General features: G+C 42.8%; 1 long non-coding RNA gene across 2 annotated transcripts in view; it reads right to left on the reverse strand.

Moving 5' to 3' along the window:
• Positions 1–210: 210 nt before the first annotated feature.
• Positions 211–21110, reverse strand: part of LOC137531771 (uncharacterized) — a 90041-nt gene continuing 69141 nt past the window's right edge. For both annotated transcript variants that reach the window (XR_011023740.1, XR_011023741.1), the window contains exon 3: positions 211–815. This is a non-coding gene — a long non-coding RNA (uncharacterized lncRNA). The remainder of the gene's footprint in view (positions 816–21110) is intronic.

A 21110-nucleotide genomic window follows, 5' to 3' on the forward strand; every position in this document is an offset into this window, starting at 1 on the left:
TGGTGTCATAACAGCCAATCCTGTGGGGATATGCAAATATCACCATGTGACCTAACCTTTTGTCACGTGGTGTCAAAATGGCCAATCCTGAGGGGATAGGTAAATAAGATTCTTAGAGAAAATTAACTCGCACACCAGCCAGAGTCAATTGCATAAAGATTTGCATTGAACAGATAGTGACAAATAGCCCTGTACGGGCAAATAGCACATATAGTACAACAACACAATAGCAGTATACAGTGGGGTACAGTGGGGTGAGATAACACAATCCCCTTTGGGACATACAGCCTGCATAGGCAGCGTAATATACAATGAAGCTATAGTAGCATGCAAACATCAGAAGTGATACAAACAAGGTATAGCCTGTAACAATGTAATGTCCCTTAGGGGTGAATATACCCTGACAGCGCCGTTTCGGGGTGTCCCTTCGTCAGAGGGTATAAGTATGAGGCTCCAAAGGCTGCTGCAGTGAATTCCGGTGAGTACACAGTTTATATACCTGAGTGAAAAGAAGCACGCCCGCCCTGGACACCCGGGCCGGCCCGACTGGCGTCAGTGACGTCACGCGGCGAACGCCGCGTGCGTTATGACGTCACTTCCGGTTCCTCCGACCTCCGCCGTGCGCTGCCAACCATACCAGAGCGGCTGCAGCCAACTCCAGCATGGCCGCCGCGCATGCGTGGGCGGGGATGGAGGACCAGGACACACACCATGAATGAGCAAGAAGCTGGGGCAGACGGTGGTGTTTGATAGATGTCCAATCACGGGTCTTGTTGTGCGCGGTGTCCATAAGTCAGCGGTGCGTGCTATGGCATCTAGTAATGAGAGAACAAATAGCAAACATAAATATACATATATAGAAAAGATAAAATTGAGCAGTCACAATCCTATCCTTAAAGGAGAAGGAGCCCAAAAATGTAATTAAAGTGAAACAAGGTGCATATAAGCACCCACAATCCTGCATCACTATGTCATAACACCCATGAGGCTGGGACAGGCAGTGAGCGAGCCAGGAACATCAACAACAGTATAGGTGTGGTCTATTTAAGAAAAGGAACCAAACTGGTATCCTCATTCATACCATGGGGAAACTTGCTGTCCAATTTGTATATCCAGTAAAGCTCCCTCTGCATTAATTTCAACTCCCTATCACCTTTTCTATACGAAGGGGCCACTTCCTCCACCACCCTATAACGTAGCTGCGTGACATTGTGGCCGGCCTCCAAAAAGTGCCGCGCCACTGGAGAGTCTAACTCACCGCAGCGGATATTGCTGCGGTGTTCACTTATCCTGGTGCGAACCTCTCTGGTCGTTTGACCCACATATAGTTTGCCACAGGGGCAGAAGAGACAGTAAACAACAAATGTGGTCGAGCAGTTGGCAAAACCCTTTAGCACAAAGCGTTCCCCTGTACGTGGGTGTGGGAAGGAATTGCCTTTATAAACATAGCTACATTGTGCACAGTGCCCGCATGGGAACATACCCGTGGGTCTTGGTAGATTAGAGAGCCAGTTGCCATGATTAGCAGTAGTCGGTTTGACACTTTTAGCATGGACCAAGGATTCCCTCAGATTTTTGGAGCGTCGAAAGGCACAAATTGGAGGTTCACAAAATGTATCAACCAATGTTGGGTCACTGTGCAGTATGTGCCAGTGTTGTTTCACCACTTTCTGTGCCTGTAGAGATAAAGGGGAATAGGTTAAGACCATCGGAATTCGTTTAGAATCAGGTTTTGGATTGCACTTAAGCAACGTGGATCGATCCTTATCTGCAGCCCTGGCCAGAGCCTCAGAGAGGAGTCGTTCATCATATCCTCGTTTTCTGAAATTACTGAACATGGTACCCGCCTCGCTGTAAAAAGCCTCATCAGTAGAGGAGATACGACGCAGACGTAAAAACTGGCTGTAGGGGAGTCCGTTCTTGAGGCGTTGTGGATGGTAGCTCTTGGCCTGTAAATATGTGTTTTTGTCAGTCGGTTTCCTATAGGGGGAGGTATGTATGGTACCCTCACGAAATGCAACAGATACATCCAAAAAATGTACCTCGGACTGGCTGTATTCTAAGCTGAAGGAGATAGTTGGAAGGTAATGATCAAGATCATCCTTAAAGGATAATAGAGATGCCTCACTGCCAGTCCATATAAAAAAGATGTCATCTATGTACCTCAGCCAGCACAGTGTCTGGCTGAGGTACAGTGGATGTGTATATACAAACCTGTGCTCAAATGCATCCATAAACAAATTAGCATAGCTGGGGGCCACATTGCTCCCCACTGCCGGGCCTTGCTGCTGTTGAAAAAAGCAGTCCTCAAAACGGAAATAATTGCGAGCGAGTACCAAGTTCAGCAACCCCATAAGGAAATTAGCTAGTTCAGGAGTAAGACTCATCTGATTGAGATTGTCACGAATAACTGAAATGCCAGAATCATGAGGAATAGAGGTGTAGAGGCTTGTGACGTCCATCGTGCAGAGAAGGATTGGGGAGTGAAAAGTACCAATGTTAGAGATTCTAGAGAGGAAGTGGGTAGTGTCCAAAAGAAAAGACCGCATGCAAGATACCCTAGGGCGTAGAACTTGATCTAATAGTACAGCAAGAGGTTGGAAAACAGAATTGGTTCCTGCCACAATCGGTCGCCCTGGTGGATTGACCAGGCTTTTGTGAATTTTCGGTAGAATATAGAAAAGAGGAGTAAGAGGAAAAGGAGTCGAGAGGAAATCGTGTAAATGTTTGGAAATAATGCCAACCTCAAGAGCATAAGAAACTAAGTCATCAATTTCTTTCTTGATAGTCAGAGTTGGATCACCTGTAAGTTTTAGATACACATTAGTATCATTCAATTGTCTCATATCTCACTGATGTCACAGTCTAATTGTTTCCAGTACAGGAAGAGTACTAGGTATTAGATTGTGAGCTCCTCTGAGGGACAGCTATTGACAAGGATATATATACTTTGTGAAGTGCTGCGGAAGACGTTGGTCTATATAAACTAAATAACAAGAAGAAAAGTTGTTTTATCTAACTTACTTAACCCATTCGCGTTCCGTGGTTTTCACTTGAGAAATGTTCACCTCCCACTTATTAGCCTATAACTTTATCCCTACTTATCACAATGAACTGATCTATATCTTGTTTTTTCCGCCACCAATTAGGCTTTCTTTGGGGGTACATATTGCTAAGAGCCACTTTACTGTAAATGCATTTTAACAGGAAGAATAAGAAAAAAACGGAAAAAAATCATTATTTCTCAGTTTTCAGCCATTACAGTTTTAAAATAATACATACTTCCATAATTAAAACTCACGTATTGTATTTGCCCATATGTCCCGGTTATTACACCATTTAAATTATGTCCCTATCACAATGTATGGCGACAATATTTTATTTGGAAAGAAAGGTGCATTTTTTCCGTTTTGCATCTATCAGTATTTACAAGTTTAAAATAAAAAAAAATATAGAAATATTTCATCTTTACATTGATATTTAAAAAGTTTAGACCCTTAGGTAAATATTTACATGTTTTTTTTTATTGTAATGTTTTTTTTTATATTAAACATTTTATTTGGGTAGTTTTGGGAGGGTGGGATGTAAACAATAGGTTTACAATGTAAATGTGTGCTGATTTTTATTTTTTTTTACTTTTAGTTGTAGTATTACTTTTTGACCACAAGATGGCGGCCATGAGTTTGTTTACATGACGTCACTCTAAGCGTAACAAATGCTTAGAGAGATGCATGGGGGAGGTAACAGCCAGAAAAGGCACAGCTTCCGAGAGAAGCTGCCGCTTTTTCAGCGGGGGAGAGAAATCAGTGATCGGGCACCATAGCCCGATTTACTGATTGCCTGGCTAACGAACCGCGGGCTGGGAGCGCGCGTGCACGCGCGCGATCGGCCGCGGGAGCGCGCGGTAGCACGCATGGTTCCTGGATGTAGTTTCTACGTCCAGGAACTAAAAGAGGAACTCCAGTGAAAATAATGTAATAAAAAAGTGTTTCATTTTCACAATAATTATGTATAAATAATTTAGTCAGTGTTTGCCCATTGTAAAACATTTCCTCTCCCTGATTTACATTCTGATATTTATCACATGGTGACATTTTTAGTGCTGGCAGGTGATGTTAGTGGAAGGAGATGCTACTTGCTTGCTATTTCCCACAATGCAATGAGGTTCACAGACAGGAAACTGTCAGGATCATAGTCCTGACATCACACTGAGGGAGGGATTTCACCACAATATTAGCCTTACAGAGCTCCCTGTTGGTCCCATTTGAGAAAAGGAAAGATTTCTCATGGCAAAGGGGGTATCAACTACTGATTGGGATGAAGTTAAATTCTTGGTCACGGTTTCTCTTTAGGTTCTGACTTAACTCATCTCCGTTAACTTCCTGGGGTGGATGGTTAGCTTTCTTCAATAAATCAGTTAAAGAGACACTGAAACGAAAAAAACTATGATATTATGATTTATATGTGTAGTACAGCTAAGAAATAAAACATTAAGATCAGATATATCAGTCTAATTGTTTCCAGTACAGGAAGAGTTAAGAAACTCCAGTTGTTATCTCTATACAAAAAAGCCATTATCGCTACGACTTTCAAAAGTCGTGGAGAGGGCTGTTTTCTGACTTTTATTATCTCAACTGTTAGTTAACTATTTACTTTTTTCTCTGGCAGAGGAGAGTTCATTAGTTCACAGACTGCTCTGAAAGAATCATTTTGAATGCTGAGTGTTGTGTTATCTGCACATATTAGAGAATGATGCAATGTTAGAAAAAACACTATATACTTGAAAATAAAAATATGAGAATATTTTCTTTGCTGCTAATCTTCTAGTAATTATTCATAGTACACAACCAATTCATTATATCATATATATTTTTTTCGCTTCAGTGTCTCTTTAAGGCTGTGGGTTTATTTCAAATGTCAGCTGCTTGATGGGTCTCACTTTCCTACCCCCTATACTAAAGCCAAAATATCATATATAAATCCACAGCGCTAAAAATCTAAATATGTTAATTAATTGATACTGCAAAGAGTTAAATGGTAAATCTCATTCACTCATGCATGATGCAGCCACACATATAATCACTGCAGAGAGTAAAAAAAGAATAAAAGAAATGGTCCCTTTAATGGTAATTAAAAGCAAGAAATGTGTTTCATGAGGATATCCTTCAACATGAATTCAGTTAGCAGTACAGCAGTACAGTTCCTTGTGATGTCGGTGTGCTGTCATACTACACTGCTCTGTAATATAGAGTATAGAGGAGGAAAGCAAACCTAACCAATGTTCTTGCACTCCCAAGTGGTTTACTTAGAAGCTGCTTAAAGGAATACTATCGATGTATGCATTTATTTTTTAATGCTGTATGTTGTAGCACACATTAGGGCAAGTACTAGGAGCAATGTGATTCCTCACACAGCTGTTCCTCTCAGCTGTAAAATCCTCCGTCAGTTTTGGCGTCAGTGTTGGATACAAAATGTATCTAATACTGAGCTTCCAGAGGGCTAGACCATGTCTGCACAGGGGAGATGCTATCAACTCCTCAGTTTATAGTTTAATTATCACCCTGCTGAAAGAATCTTGTTGATATGGTGGTAAGGGGTTAAAGATTCTAGCAATATGTGTTTATTATCTTTGCTTCTCTTGACTGATAAAGATACTAATAATGCTAATTGTAAACAGTGATCTGCCCCTCTCAGCAGCTTGTAAAGTGGATGCAGCCTGGAGTGTATCACCTCAAGCAGACAGCCAGGCAAGCAGTCTGAGTGTAAACACAATAGCTAGTTATATTCCAGCAATATTACAGCTCATTTAGTTACCTGTTACCACCTCAGATCAGCCTATTTCTCCTCATGTCTGCTGCATGCTGTGAGTGACACAGTGAAATATATTTGTGAGCTGTGTGACAGAGTAACCAAGCAGCTCAGGGTGACCCAAACTACTATGAGCTGTGTGAGAAATGAATTTTTAAGCAGGGATAGTGAGAGAGAGACCTGGGTGAATAAATAAAGTGCCCCTAGCACTAGTGGTAATGTGTACACTAATATAGAGTATTTAAAAAAAAGGCGTTTCAATCGATAGTACTCCTTTAATTAAAGGATACATTTGAGCAAAAAAAGAGAAAAAAAACCAACAACAAAAAAAACAAGATCTACCTACCTGGGGCTTCCTCCAGCCCCTAACAGCCTATCTGTCCCTCGCCGCAGCTCTGGTGGCCACTCCGTTGCAGATGTTTACCTTGCCAGTTTGGCATCTACTGCGCCTGTGCGAGCGCACGGCCATACTGCTCACGATCGCGCTCCCATAGCTGGGAGCATTCTGCGCAGGAGCAGTACTTCTCTGCAGAATGCTCCAACTTATGTGAGCGCAATCGCGAGCGGCAATGGATGGAATCCAGGGACACGGGAGCTGCAGCGAGGGACAGATAGTCTGCCAGGGGCTGGAGGAAGCCCCAGATAAGTAGATCTATTTTTTTTTTGCTCAAATGTATCCTATCCTTTAAGAATGGCGGCTGTAACAGGAGAAGTTAAGATGGTGGCTGTAACAGGAGACATTCAAAGGTAAATAGCACGTCAACAGCTGGGTCACCTAACTTTGTACCACTGCAGTCTTCAGAGCACCGTTTTGCTTTTTTTTTTTCTTTACAGATTTTTCAGTTTTGTTGCAGCAATTGTACTTCCTCAGTATCATTAATCCTCATTCACAGGGCATCGTTAAAGTCGCACGTTAGAAAATGTTTCAACGCAGACTAACACACAGCAATACTAAGGGCCTGATTCACAAAGCGTTGCAAACACTTTGCACGCCTGTGAAAAGCCTTTTATCACGCCTAAACTTAGTTTAGGCGTGATCTGAAGGAATTCGCGCGAACTCCCGTGCGCAAAGTTTTGCGCGCGTAGCGTGGTGCGCTACGCGCGCAGCGCAACGTGCTTCGCGCGAAGTGCCCATTAAGCCCTATGGGACTTTGCGTGCGGTAAGTTCGCGCGAGTTAGAGCACAAAGCGGTGATAACTTTGCTGGTGCAAAGGTTATCACGCCTAAAGTCTTTTAGGCGTGATAACTGAGTTATCACCGCTTTGTGAATCAGGCCCAAAGTCAGTGCGACATTCACAGTGCACACATTGCGTTTGTGTGTAACGTGTAGCGTTATTAGAAAGTGCTGCATGCTGTGTGTTTAGCATGAATCTGCGGCATTATTTGTGTTGCACATGCTCAGTAATGTTTTTTGGGGTTTTTTTAAATGTAACACATGCGCAATACTAAGTGAAAAAAATGTTAATTTATAGTCATCACTGTGCGACGAAAACCAAGAGACGCATAAAGAAAGATGTCATAACACTTAACGCAGTATTAAAGAACGCACAATAACGTCCAAGTTAAAGTCTATATGCGTTGCGCAAACGCAACGTCCTACAGTGAAAGAGGCCTTATAGTGCCTTACTAAACTGAACTTACTGAGTGGGTACAGACCATGGCAGAGATTGGTAACTCACCTCCAGGGGCGGGATGTCCATGATACCAGGTGAGGCAGGTTCATCAGGTGACATGGGCCTTGGAGTGACATTCCACCTGCCCTCCCTCCTCCCTGTAGCAGCGACTGCTGTGAGAGGTTTATGACATAGGAGAGAGGGTTGGGGATGATCATAGAGGAAGCGGCCGCCAACTCAGAAGGTGACATGAGCGGCCACGGGGAGGGAAAGCAGGCACCGGGGGCAACTATACTACGTATCCTGTGGCAACTATACTACCTATACTGGGGCAATTATACTACCTATACTGGGGCAACCATACTGGCTGCCTTTACTGGGACAACTATACCTGGCTGCCCAATACAGGGGGCACCTACAGTATACCTGGCTGGCTACCTACCTACCCATACTGAGGGTGAAAATTTTCCTGTTGCTTTGCAATCATTCTAAATCGAGGGGGGGGGGGCTGCTCACCTCTAGCAGATGCGTTGGGCACTGCTCTCCATTTTCCTGACACTTCTGTCTTCACAGCAGAACTTTCGGTTGTGAATGTGAAAGTGTAGAGACAATGGAGAGCAGCGTGCAGTGCATCAGTGGGAGGCATTGACATAAGTGAGTTAACACTTTTTGCCATGGTGGCCCATGCCCATCAACACGCAGGTTCATTTTTCCGCAGGCAAAACTGAATTTTGTATTCATCGGCTCATCCCTAGTACTAAACACATTGGATAAAAGCAATAAACACTCTTAAAATATTATACTGTACATGACCTTTAAGAGTATAACCATCAGTTGGGTAGTTAGTAGTACAACATAAGCAAAACCATAATGTAGAATTTTGCACTCTATTGAAACATGAAAGCCAACTCACCCGTACTGACCTCTAGTCATTATAGAATATTTCAACTGGATTAGCTTCTTACAACTTACTAATGTACTTTTAAGCAGGTTAGTAGACTGTGGCAATTAACTTCTACTTGCAAATTGCAATAACTTATTTAAAGTGTACCTGAGCTGGAGTGAGGATACTCTGGAAAGCCTCTATAGGATCCAGAGGCTTCCCTCCTCTAAGTTATTTCATTTTTGAACTTTGGCTTGAGTTTACTTTAAGAATAATTCACCTATTACTTCACATCAGAAACTAGAGATGAACTAATTTACATCTATGTTTACTATTCATGCTATAGACCTGCGTGTCTATGTCCTGGAAACTGCTTGAATTTTGATCTCTTCTCCACTTCAAAACAGCCCAAAAAAAAAAATGTCGCCTAGTACCAGCACTCAACATTGCCTTATTCATCTAAGCTTTCATCTCCAAACAAGTCAGATGCAAAGGTAAGTTAAAATGTATTTCCTTCCATGGCAGAAAATACTTGTATATCATCCACATCTATTCTAAAATATGTCCCATTTACATTTTACACACGGCTTTTGCATAGTTATATTCAGACGCGACAGTCCAGACTTAAAATACTATCTTAATATCCACAGTGCAAATCTCCTGATTATACTTGGCTCCGTCTTGATTCATTGGACGCATTAATTCACTGGGATTAATTTCCTGACAATTGTCAAGTGAAAACCATAATTCTAAAATGTCTCCAGCTGGGACGGGCAAAAGGATTCCTTATTGAGGGCGGTCTAGCAGAAGTTACATTTAATCTGCAGCATGGATGTTATAGTCATCAATAGTAAGGGCCTTATGCCTGCATGTTCTGAAAGAACATAATACAATGTACACATTACATTTATTACCCCATCTCCAAGCATGCATATTTCTCTAGCTCTGTGTAGTCACTCAATGGCAGAGCTTGTTTCCCATCTGCATATAGATTCCTTGATCAGCGCAGATCAAATATTCACAAATCACTTATGAAGAATGTGGTCAGGAACCCTACTCCAGTTATTTCCTCTAGCTTTATTATACAGAGTAAAAGAGAAGCTGTAATCAAATAAAAAATTCCTCTGGGGGATATTTACATCAGGAGGGGGAAGCCTCTGGATCCTAACGAGGCATTCCCCATCCTCCTTCATCCCTCCATTCAAGTGACAGGGGCCCCCTAAGTGCGAAGTAAATATTTACTTACCGCGGTCCTGCACAGGCACACTAGCCGCTCTTCATTTGCGTTAAGGCAGAACCCGATCGATCCGCTCTACTGCACAGGCGCGAGTCCTTTTGCGTCTGCACAGTAGAAGGGATGCGATCAGGTTTGGCTATTTCCGCCTTGCCCAAACGAAGAGCCACTACTGCGCCTGCTGTGCTGGATCCTGGAGAGGTAAATAAATCAAGCCTTATTATTTACTTATCTATTGTATTTATAAAGCGCCAACATATTACGCAGCGCTTGTCGACGGTGGATTCGGGGGAGCCAGCGCTGGAATCCCTGAAGCTGCAAGGGAGGGGGAAGCCTCTTCGGGGCCCTGAGGCTTCCCCTCCCGAGGTAAGTATTGACAAGAGGAGCTTTTTTCTTTATAGAGTCTCTTTAATAAGCTCTGCTCTAAACAGCATGATAACTCCAAGACAAGCAATGTTAGCCCTGTTTAAAGAACCTGCTGTTAACTCTCAGCTGGGCCTTTTTATGTCACATAACCATTGTTTTAAATTGGATATATAGCTGCAAAAGCATCATATGACATGAAAAGGGTAACATTTAGTGGCTGCATTCACAGTGGCCACTGCGTTGCCTGTGACAGAAGGAACGCAACAGATCAGGACAGCGGTGCAACATGTTATGCTCCTGTTGTGTCAGGTACAGTGAAGCATACAGTCAGTCAATGAAAACTATGCTTCACTTCAACTGTTAACGCACATTTAGCATGTCAAGAACCTACACGGTTCTTGCCTTTTTGTGTAATTGCCAACATAGTAAAGGGTCCAGCCTTTAAAGCATTGCTACCATAAATCGGGCATAGTGGGGTCTGAGCCCTCTATAACAGTGATTGTAGATTGATGGTATTCCTTGAAATGAATCAGAACACTCAGCATTTAATATTATATAAAAGAATGTACTGCATTATGATACAGCAGGCTATATACTATGCAAAAACACAGAGTCACTCAAATCTTTGCTTTCTGAGTTCACACTTCACAGACATAAATTTAGCAGGTTAGCTAGCTAGTCTCTCTTCCTTCTATTAGGCCTTGTACAATTAAACACAATAATTCTCTCCAATGGATTCCAAAAGTATTGATAGCTATGCGTTGTAGAATATTCTAATCATTTGATCAGTGATAATAGCTTTATATAAATTCAAAGTAATCGCTTAAATAAAAATTCTAGTAAAATATATCTTGAAAAGCACTGCTGGTTCTTGTCTCCCATGCTTAATAATTGAGCTTATAGTATAGAGATGATTATAGAAAGGATGTAATGATTATATCTTAGCTTGAATCATAAATGTTAAAAAAAATATCTCTATCAGAAACTGAAATGCTGAAAATTAATAATTGTCACCAGAAAAGATATAGCATATTAAACCTCTCTTTATGAGTTCTCTGCCACTCCAATCAAATCGAAGCGTGGGAAAGTAGCTTCTCTGAAGAGCATCAGCTGGTGTGTCTCTCTCAGTAGATTTTTCAGCTTATACTGTTCTATGGCTGGAGTCTCTAATTTTATATCTTAATCCTACTAAAATGACATCTAGAGGAATTTTCCATGCATCATCGGGGGTACACCTTACGTACATCTCATCACTATTGGGGGATAATTGGTGTGGCGTTGATATCTCTTGGCAAGATTTAATACCCTTAATTGGCCTTATAATTTTTAGCTGCCGTCTTGTTCTTAACTGATTAATCAAAGCATCAAAACAGAACAATATGACATGATAGTCCGAGAACAGGTCACTATCATGACATGTTATGATATTTAATTGGTCTTTCTCAACCATAAGAAGTTATCTCTGGCTTGCTTCCCAGATCTACAGAAGCAATGCATTTTACATTAGAATTCAGTCATTAAAATCTAATGCAAAAGTTACTATTGCTAATTAAAATATGTATGTACATATCTTATGTGTTCAATCATTAGCTAATCAGTCTGTTAATCTTATTTATGTGCATATGTTTTCCTTATGGCAAGCATATCAATCAGCTATTAATAACATATAATGGAAACATAACAGGGAGTATTATTTCCACCATCTCCTCCACCACACTCTTTCCAAACCAGTTATGTATGACCCTGAAGATGGCAGGGATTCTATCTTTTGTTTTGGTTACTGTCTAGAACATAACTGTAATTGGGAATAGAGATGGCCTGAATGGTTCGCCCGGTGGGTAGATCATGCAGATTTCAGCTGTCCGCGTCCACGGCGGGTAGCGAACACCCGCCCCTATACCTCGTCATTGGGCTAAACTTTGACCCTCTACATCACAGTCAGTAGACACATGGCAGCCAATCAGGCTTCACTCCCTCCTGGACCCCCGCCCCCCTATAAAAATACGGTACCGTCTGCCATGTTCTCAGTCTCTGTCTGCTGCTGTAGTGAGAGGACGGGAGAGACATTGTTGGAGATAGGGGAAGCGTTAGGCTCTTGTTAGCTTGCTCCTCGCTGAAATTTGTTGCTGAAAGCACCCCAAAAAAGCTCTTTTGAGGGCTAATATTCTTCTGATGTGTTTTGGTGTGTGTGTGTGTATGTGTGTGTGTGTGTGTGACACTGATACTGCATAGATACAGCCCTGTCGCAGCTGGCCTTTGCTCTACTGTGCCAGACCCAGCACACTGTATTACCAGTGCATATCTTTCCACTGTATTTGTGTGATTTAACTTACTATACCAGAGCTCTCTTTGTGGGCGACACTGCATAGATGTGATGCGTTAAACAGTGAGTTTGGTGTGTCAGTGTGAAGCAGTACACTACTTACACTACCTGATTAATGTATACACATGCAAGATGTTTTAAAGCACTTTATGCCTCCAATTTAGCAATGTAATGTGATTTCTGCCCTTTAAGGATTATAACCTTGTTTTGCGTCAAATATGTAATTTTCCCAGGGACTTTTGGCATGTATCCCACTCCGGCATGCCCCCTCCAGGTCTTAGACCCCTTGAAACAACTTTTCCATCACTTTTGTAGCCAGAAACAGTCTTTGTAGGTTTTAAAATTCGGCTGCGCAGTGAAGTCTATGGCAGTTCGTCCGAACTTAAACTTTTGCTGAAGTTCGCGTCTGCGGTCCGCGAACCCAAAATCTGAGGTTCGAGCTATTTCTATTTGGGAACAAGGCTTGAATTCACAAAGCATAAAACAGTTGATTTTACAGAACATTTACTGAAATGTCACTTCAATAAGGCTATTACCACGTGTCACGCACACATTTCCAACCAATGAGGTAAACTACCGAGCGTAGAAACCTGAACACATGTCAATAAATGTTAATTCACAAAGATTTGAGCATGCAGTAAAGCCGAGAGATGTTCGGTATTCAGCCCCAGCTCTGATCTGTTGGGAACTAGCAAATAGCATGCGTTAGCATTGACAGACAGCAAAGAACTTCCCCCTCCTGCTTCTCATCTTTTTGAGCCAATGCACTTGTGGGTGGGACTGGCAAAGCAGGAGAAGGAGACATTCAAATAGGCTTTTCTCCATCACTTTAGATGTGCAGATCTGTATAGTGATACACATAAAAGAGACCACTAGTGGCATGTAAGCACATCTAAAGTGATGCAGGAAGCCTTTTCCTCTCTAACAAGGAACAACTAATGCTGACCAGTCTGCACAGCTTGCTGCAGAAACCGACCGCACTTTCCACTACATACTGAAGAGGGCTTGGTGAATTGAAGTAACATTTTTCCGTAAATTATTGAACTTCTACCCCACCTGTGAAAATCTGTAAATTTGGGGAAAAAAAGTCTAAAATACCAAAAGGTTTTTATTGAACAACCCTTTGTAAAGTAAAGCCAATGTCTCTTACTGAGCAAAAAAATGTTGAAGGGTTTCTCCAACTCACAATCTTCCTAACATTAAAGTGAACTTGAGACTGTACACTGAGCTTTATTTATACTTAGGGCTTATTTCCATATGCACACTTTTAGCCGCACTTATGGAAACGCGATCGCCTGAATATCAGAGAATGCATAGACTGCACTATTTGAAGTTTCCATCCATGCGCTGTGATTCACCATTGAATGCATGGTTGCACACATTTTGGGGCGATGGCACCCGCAATCCCATTCATTATAATGAATGGGATCGCAAGCGCCGCCCCGGGGAATCGCATGCAATGCAGAGCCGTGCTAACACACGGCTCCTGCACCGCATAATGGAAACAAGCCCTTACTTGGGGCTTCCTCTAGCCCCATGAGCACCATGGCCTCCCTTGCCATCCTTTTTGCTTCTTCAGTTCTTGCGGTTCGGGCCTGCCTCACTACTCTGCAATGAACTGTTCGGCAGCGCCAACCCTTTGTCGCACTCCCGCAGCCGGGAGCGTTATACACCTGCGAAGTAGTACTGCAGAACGCTCCCAGGGATGGAAGCGCAGTGGGGAAAGGCGCAGTCGAACCGCACATGCGCAGAAGCCCAAGGCTGGCGGCAACTGACCAGACTACTGGAGTCATAGCGCCAGAACGGAGGGGGTGGCAAGGATGGCGAGGGAGGCCACGGTGCTCATGGGGCTAGAGGAAACACCAGATAAGTGTAAATAAAGCCAAGTGTACCATCTCAGGTACACTTTAAAAACATATTTTAACATTTTGCATATAATGACAGTACAGTGTTACTTAATGCAGAGTATTCAAAATCACAAATTAATTAAATAAATGAATGTGACCATGATTTATTAGCATATTTAAGTAAAAAAAATCTTACAAGCAGTAAACCCATTACACCACAATGCACATCCCACTCTGTGAACATCGCATAGGTGTTGCATTGCAGTGCGGTAATCCACGTTACAAAATGGACATTATACCGCATCGCACCAATGTGAATATGGCCTTAGGCTTTCTGCTAACTAAGCTATCAGATGGTATATTTAGAATTGTGTGTGGTGGTGATATATTTAGAATCGTGTATTTGGTTTATAAATCTCCAATGGCCTGAATTTATGGCTGAAATCCAGTGTATGTAATAATTTAAATGTCCAGACAGCACAACAAGCAATCTTTCCTAACTTGTTTCCTTCACTCTTAAGAAATGTTACAAAGGAATGTCAAAAGCAAAACTAAATATAATTTTGCTTAAAACAGAAGACATTTGCTTTATGAGCAAGTACGGTTTCCATGATGCATTCTGGATGTGTGCCTGGCTTTTAGGGGCATTTAGGCCTAGTGCACACCAGAGGAGTTTTTCTGAGCGTTTTGAGTTTTTAAATCTGCTGCTAATGTTGTAAAAAAAAAAACCATAGCATAACATTGGGAAGAGCTTTTGAAACCTCTAGCGCCCAAACGCTAGAGGTTTAAAAGCTCTTCCCAATGTAATGCTATGGTTTTTTTTTACAAAACCTCATTGCTCCAGTGTGCACAGACACATAGGATAACATTAGCAGCAGATTTAAAAACTCAAAACGCTCAGAAAAACTCCTCTGGTGTGCACCAGGCCAAAGAGATGATTTGCATATTCAGGAGAGAAGCGTCATGGGAAACCATAATTGCCCACTTAAAGCTGAATTACTGCAAATACCTTCTTTTTTTAGGAAGGTACAATTATTATGAAAAGGGCTTTTCGGTCTCTTTAGCCCCTTACACTCCTAGTTCTCTGGGTCACCATGAGCAATATGGATATTCTATACTCCTTGCCACTAATGAGGACCAGAAAGTCTAAAACACCTGCATGCATGCTAGATTGATATGGCTCTTTAAAATTATAAGCTATGCGCAGGGATGGCCAGCTCTCAAGGGCGCATGCGCACTGTCGCCCCCCGCCGCCCCACTGTCTCTCCCTGCCTCCGTCTGTAATTAGAGCAGGACTACAAGAAAATGGTCGCCGATATCCACAAATGTGGACATCGGCAGCCATTTTCTTGTAGCCCTGCTCTAAATACAGATGGATCGGAGGCAGGGAGAGAAGAGTGACATCAGTGCTGAAACGTGGAAGTCATGTAAGTCATTCTCTGCCCAGCCAGCTGCCGCAGAAAGGAGGGGGGGACACTGACTGGGGACAACTATGCTACCTACACGGGGACAAATATACTATCTACACTGGGGGGAAACTATGCTACCTATATGGGGACGAATATACTACCTACACTGGGTGGCAATTATGCTACTTATATGGGGACGAATATACTGCCTACACCGGGGGGCAACTATGCAACCTACTATATGGGAACGAATATACTACCTACACTGGGGGGAAAATAGGCTACCTATATGGTGGCAACTATACTACCTACACTGAGGGCAACTATGCTACCTATATGGGGCAACTATACTACCTACACTGGGGGCAACTATGCTACCTATATGGGGCAACTATACTACCTACACTGGGAGCAACTATGCTACCTATAAGGGGGCAACTATACTACCTACACTGGGGGCAACTATGCTACTTATATGGGTCAACTTTACTACCTACACTGGGGGCAACTATGCTACCTATACGGAGCAACTATACTACCTACACTGGGTGCAACCTTGCTACCTATATGAGTTCAACTATACTACATACACTGGGGGCAGCTATACTACCTATACTGTAGGCAACTATACTTGCTATTTATATGGGGGCAACTATACTACCTACACTGGGGGCAACTATAGTATCTATACTGGGGCAACTATACTACCTACATATACTGGGGCAACTATACTACCTATACTGATGGCAATTATATTATCTATCTATTCTGGAGCAATTATACTAGCTACCTATACTGGGGCAACTCTACTACCTATACTGGGGGCAACTATACTAGCTACCTATACTGGGGCAACTATACTACCTATACTGATGGCTACTATACTAGCTACCTTTACTGTGGAAACTGTACTACCTATGCTTGGATACCTATACTGAGGGCACCTACATATGAGATTCTATCGTGAGGGCAACTATACCTGGCTACCTACCTACCTATACTGAGTCTGAGGGCATTTTTTGGGAGAGACGCACCTCTGCTATAACGAGCTGTGCAAATTGTTGGTGCTGTATATGGGCCTGTGTGTTGCGTGCTGTGCGTGTGCACGTGCGCAAAGGGGGACGGGGGGGGGGGCACCAAAATCAGGTTTCGCTCAGGGTGCTGTGAAACCTAAGGCCGGCCCTGATTGTGTGTAAACCAATTTTCCTTTGCCCTGTAGACTGTTGCAGCTTTGTAGTGCTCCTTCCTTGTATTGCATCCTTTTTGTGGTTTTTTTGGAAATGGGTCCTGACTTTCTAGAGCACTCCAAAGCCTGTTCAAAATTTTCAGCCCCTGCAAAATGTGATTCTGCTTTCTTTCTAGTGCCACCAAAACGTATTCTATTTTTCCGGTGGTCCAATGTGTTTCCAAGCCATTGAGAATTTTAGATTCCCAGATGTTCCATTTCTCCTCCAGTATGCCTCCCTTTTCACTAATCTCCAAAAAATGTGACTCAGATTTATCTAAGCCCTAAATAGTTGCAGTCTGACTCCAGCATAGTGCAGAAGTACCTCACATAACCTTCTGATAGCCTGCAGATGTTAATAAATATGGGTACTTTCACGTACAAATACTATTGCCAATTTTACATGGTGACAAAGATTTACAATTTTAACAAAATGTTATATGTATTTTACAGTTCTTTTTAATTCTACAGAATCTGAGACAGTATTACATACAACCTGACATTCCTTCCTGCTATCCCCGCCTGTTTGTCCTGCACTAACAAGCTCCCTTTGACTCCTTTGTGTGTTCCTTTTCTGTATGTGCAGAATACAATCGCATAATGATATCTCACTTAATCCTTATTTTCTCCGGTGAAAGCAATCTCACGTCCTCTAAATCCTCGAAAGCTGAGCTTTCCAGTCCAGCGCTTATCCGACAGCTCTTCAATTTTACATACGTTCTGTTGTTCTCCGGCATCTAAATGTTTTGACTCGTTCTGCAAACTAACTTCACTGCTATCTGTGTACTTTTGGATTTGTCAGGTCTTAGCAAAATAATTAAATAAGATGCTTCCTATTAATAACACGCTCCATTTCACTAGTAGAGCTTTCCATAGAGGATACTTGAGCTGGTCTGGGAAGGACTAGTATCCTGTATTATATTGTTGATCAAAGGCCCCTTTGTGCATAAAGCTCTCAGGGAAGTGGTTCAGTTTCAGGCTGAGATACCTGGCTCATTCTTGTCTTGCTCAAATAAGGCCAGTGAATCTCGGCTTTCAGGCCTCCAAGAAATGCATTTAGAGCCCAGGCTTGACCAGACTTCTTTATTCCCTAATCCACAAGGCTGGCAAAAGCAAAGCAGGTTTAATGCATTTATCACATCCTGTACATCTTCTTGGCTCTGCTGTCTACACAAATGTAATAACCTGCTTCATAAACCAGAATAAAGTACACTATGTGGTGTTCATACCTCTGACCTGTAGGTGTCACTGTTGATGCTGACAGGCTAGGATTCTATGGTGTGTACGTTATTTCCTGTGTCTTTGTTCTTGCTGGGTTGAGTGAATGGTACAGCAGCATGTGTTCTGTGGCTGACATCTTGGAATAAAGCTTATAAAATCTACTCCGCGTTCTTACTGCAAGATACAACATATTGGCGATGAGGATGTCTCTTCTAGCACTCCAGCAGCCCGCAGCTTTCCTTCCACACCCGGGTGAGCCTACTATGCCTTTTCCTGCTTGGATTCGAATGTTTGAGAATTACATACTTGCTGCTAGTCAGGAGGTGATATCTGATGATAGAAAGCGTGCTTTACTCATCCACTGTCTGGGGACAGAAGGCCAGCGCATATTCTATACTCTGCCTGCTGGTGATACATATGCTACAGCTCTTGCTGCTTTACAGAACTTCTTTGTGCCTAAAGTCAATGTTGTGGCTGAAAGATACAGATTTCGCCAAAGAGAACAACACAATGGTGAATCTACAGTCCAATATATAGCAGCCCTGAGAGAGCTGGTTGTTACCTGTGAGTTTGGTGCCCTGGCTGATGAAATGATCAGAGACCAGTTACTGGAAAAGACAAACTCCAGCCGCATTAGAGAAAGATTGCTTCTAGAACAGGATCTGACTCTGACAAAAGCTATTACACTGTCCAGTCACACTGAATCGGCTATGGCTGATGCAAAAACCCTCATTCAGGGGACTACTGACATACAGATGGTGAAGTCAGACTGGGCCTCTCCTAAGCCACATTCTTCATACACAGATACTGCAAAAGATTCACCTAAAGTACAAAGCAGAGCTGCATATTCACAGAACGGGTACTGCTTCCGGTGTGGCTCAGCACAGCACATGGCAAACTACACTTCATGCCCTGCAAAAGCTGCACACTGCCGCAAATGTAACAAAGTGGGACACTTTGAAAAAGTATGCCGCACTTCTGCTAAACAGGTTCATGAAGTTACTCCTCCTGAGGTTACTGTGTTAAGTATTGACCAGCATGCTGGTTCTATTCCTGATAAACTTTTATGCACTGTTCAAGTTACTGCTTCTGCAAATCAGAGTTACTCCATTACTCTTATGCTGGATACAGGGTCTGCTGTGTCCATACTACCTGAGGACATCTACATTAAGTGCTTTGAAAATGAACCACTTACTGCACCTACACTGAAGCTGGTCAGTTATCTCAGGGATCCTATTCCTGTGCTTGGTTGCCTGCTAGTGACTGTACAATTCCACTCCAATAGTGTGCAGGCTGAATTCTACATTGTAAAGAAAGGCACAGCTATACTGGGCAGGGATCTGTTTGCTGCACTTCACCTACAGTTAGTGGATGGTCTTATTACCACAGCACAAACTCTTCCTATGCAGCCAGTGTCCAACATTTCTCCTCTACATGATGTTTCCCTTGGCTGTGCAAAGGACTTTGTTCATAAAGTAAAAAATAAAATATAAGAGTGCGCCCAAATGTGCAACCAGTGTGTCAGAAGTTGAGACGATTACCATTCTCTGTAAGAGACGCTGTTTCCAAGGAAATTTACAAATTACTGGACCAAGACGTGGTTGAAAAAATTGAGGCATCTGAGTGGGTATCTCCTATTGTGGTGACCAGAACGAAATCAGGTGGCATAAGATTGTGTGTTGACCTGCGTGAACCAAATAAAGCTATTGTTATTGACAGTCACCCCTTGCCACACATTGAGGAGGTGTTTTCAGAACTCAGAGGAGCCAAATTCTTTTCTACTTTGGATCTACAAAGTGCCTACCACCAGGTTTTGCTGCATGAGGAAAGCCGAGATCTCACTGCATTTATTACACATGAGGGACTGTTCCGTTTCAAGTGTGTTTCCTATGGTTTGGCTTCAGCACCCGGTTGTTTTCAAAGACTGATGAACTTAACCCTTCACGAAATTCCTGGTGTTCAGTGTTATCTGGATGACATCATTGTGTTTGGTACAACATTGGATCTGCATGACAAGTACCTTAAGGTCGTTTTGCATCGCCTTGAGTCTGCTGGGCTAAAACTCAATCCTTCTAAATGCTGTTTTCGGCAAACTCAGCTGTCGTTTCTGGGTCACATTATATCACAAGATGGACTGTTGCCTGATCCTTAGCATGTGCAAGCAGTGATACATGCTCCTGCTCCATCTGACTTTCATACCTTGCATGCTTTTCTGGGACTTACTTCATGGTATTCGAAATTCATTCCCAACTATGCTTCAGTGGTGGAGCCCATGAGAGCATTGCTACGTGGAAATGCCAGCATGACCTGGTCAGAGGAAGCCCAGCACAGCTTTGATGCAGTTAAACAGCTTATAGTGAACAGTCCAGCCCTAGCATTGTTTGACCCTTCTCTACCTACGATTGTTACTACAGATGCTTCAGACTACGGCCTTGGTGCCGTCCTTACACAGTGCCAGGCAGACTTGGTGGAGAAAACTGTTGCCTTTGCCTCTAGAACACTTACAGAGACTGAACGGAAATATTCTACTATGGAGAAAGAAGCCCTTGCTTGTGTTTGGGCTACAGAAAAGTGGAGAACGTATCTGTGGGGCCGGCAGTTTACCTTGCGTACCGATCACAGTCCTTTGACTACACTGCTTACTACAAAAGGGCTTGGGCGAGCAGGAATGCGCGTAGCCCGATGGTCTGCAAGGCTACTAAACTTTAATTATGCAATCCAATACAAACCAGGTGTACAAAATGTTACTGCTGACTGCTTGTCACGTCTACCATTACCTGTGACCACAAGTACATTGGATGAAGATGCTGAAGTTGTTGCATTTACTGATGTGGATCCAGTTACAGCTTCTGAGTTTCAACAAGCTTGTCTTGCATGCCCAGTGCAACTACAATTACGGGACATGCTGCAAAGCAAATGGCCTAACGCTGAGAATAAGCTGAGTGCTATTCTGAAACCTTATTACAGGATAAGGCATGAACTGTCATTGGTTGATGGCTGTATAGTCCGTGGATCTCATCGCTTGCTTGTGCCTGAGGCTTTGAGAGCTCACCTTATAAATCTTGCTCATGAGAGTCACCAGGGAATTGTGAGAACTAAGCAAAGACTACGTGAACTCTACTGGTGGCCTGGCATGGATGCCCAAGTAGTAACTGCTATCCAAACTTGTGTTACCTGCCAG

The sequence above is a fragment of the Hyperolius riggenbachi genome, chromosome 9 (assembly GCF_040937935.1).
Source record: "Hyperolius riggenbachi isolate aHypRig1 chromosome 9, aHypRig1.pri, whole genome shotgun sequence".
NCBI classification, from domain to species: Eukaryota; Metazoa; Chordata; class Amphibia; order Anura; family Hyperoliidae; genus Hyperolius; species Hyperolius riggenbachi.